The sequence below is a fragment of the Macaca fascicularis genome, chromosome X (assembly GCF_037993035.2).
Source record: "Macaca fascicularis isolate 582-1 chromosome X, T2T-MFA8v1.1".
Taxonomy (NCBI): domain Eukaryota; kingdom Metazoa; phylum Chordata; class Mammalia; order Primates; family Cercopithecidae; genus Macaca; species Macaca fascicularis.
The window spans coordinates 37,206,833-37,208,582 of record NC_088395.1 but is presented as its reverse complement, the minus strand read 5'-3'; the positions used below and the strand labels follow the sequence as shown (position 1 = coordinate 37,208,582).

Genomic DNA, 1,750 nt, shown 5'->3' with positions numbered 1-1,750 from the left:
TCTGCTGCCAGAGAAGTGGGAACTTGACCATGAGTAGAAAGAGAAAAATGAAGGTTGCTAAAGTTAATAAGGTCTAGGCAGTGAGTAAGGAGGTTATGGGAAGTGTTATTAATATGGATGCTGAATTCACTGAGGATATGTGCCATTCAAATAAAGCTTTGTGATATTAAGTATAACTAATGACATCACAAAAAGCAGTACATTTGACAAAACAATCACATTTTGACAATACTGTAATAAGTTTAAGAAATCAACCAGGTGATTCACTCAAAGTGGTTGCACTTATATTCATAAATAACTTTAAAAATACTTTATAGGTAAAAAGGTCAGGTTAAAGTCCAGTCGCCAAGATTTCAGGTGGAACTCATGGAACTCGATGCTGGAGCCCCACATCTCGCCCCTGAAGTCTGTTCCTCATTCAAACCAACCAGCCCCGAAGCATCCCCCTTCCCTCCTAACAGTCTGCACTGCCCACTTCCGGTTCGGTCACACACCCGCCATTCACCATCTACCATTCCTCGCCACCGCTGCCGCTGCCTGCACTACTGCCTTTGCCTATGTGTTCGCCGTCCGCGCTGCCTGCGATGACCACTGCCCCGCTGTTGCAGGTGCGCTACAACTACCACACCAACTGCGAGGCCGCCGTCAACAGCCACATCGACCTGGAGCTCCACGCCTCCTATGTGTACCTGTCCATGGCTTTCTACTTTGAACGAGACGACATGGCCCTGGAGCACTTTGGCCGCTACCTCCTGCGCCAGTCAGACGAGAAGATGGAGCATGCGCAGGAACTGATGAGGCTGCAGAACCAGCTCAGTGGCCTCACCTGCCTTCATGACATCAGGGAGCCAAAGCGCTAAGGCTGGGAGAGCGGGCTTGAGGCCATGGATTATGCCTTCCACCTGGAGAAGAGCGTCAACTACAGCCTCCTGGAGCTGCACCAGCTGGCCCTGGAGAAGGGCGAGCCCAGCTGTGCGACTTCCTGGAGAGCCACTACCTACACCATCAGGTCAAGACCATCAAAGAGCTGGGTGGCTATGTGAGCAACCTGGAAAAGATGTGGGCCCCGGAAGCCGGCCTGGCTGAGAACCTGTTTAACAAGCTCTCCCTGAGTCACAGCAAGAAAGAGACCTGAGCCCAGACAGGCCCCACAGCCACGAGGTGCCTTTTCCGGGTCGGGCCACCAGGCGGGGCGTGCATGTTGCCCTTTCAGAATGTTCTCTTCAGTTTTTTCCTTTCAGTTTTACCATTGTTGGCAATCAAGTTATCTGGTTCTCAAAGCAATGAAGGTGTCCAGTTGAGGCGTGCCTGCAAAACTCTCACCTTTTACGAGCTAGGGCAAATCCCCATGCAAGTTTAAAAAGGGTGTCCAGCAGTCTCTACACCTAGGGCTACTCCATCTGCATGCAGCTCAGGGTCTCTAAGGATGGAGGTGGAAGGTATTCTGTGAGTCCCTGTAAAACACATTAATCTTTTCTTTCTAAACTATGTGGATATATGGGGTAGGGAGGGTGGGCTGGGTGGTCTTAGGCCCTTGTGTCTGTGGGTGCATGTGCATGGTAAAGTGTAAAATATGGTCTAGAATTCATCCTAGTGGTTGTCTCTGGGGAAAAAGTGAAGGGAATGGGATTGGGTAGGGATTAAATTAATGAGGTCTTTAATTTTACATGAAAAGTTTTCTTTTTTAAATATGCAAATGCTAACATTTCTTGATTCTGGGTAGCAAGATGGGGTATTTGCAAGATGACAT

General features: G+C 49.0%; 1 pseudogene; it reads left to right on the top strand.

Annotated features, from left to right (window-relative positions):
- Positions 1-580: 580 nt before the first annotated feature.
- LOC102140509 (putative ferritin heavy polypeptide-like 19) lies at positions 581-1,301 on the top strand (annotated as a pseudogene).
- The last annotated feature ends 449 nt before the right edge of the window (positions 1,302-1,750 follow it).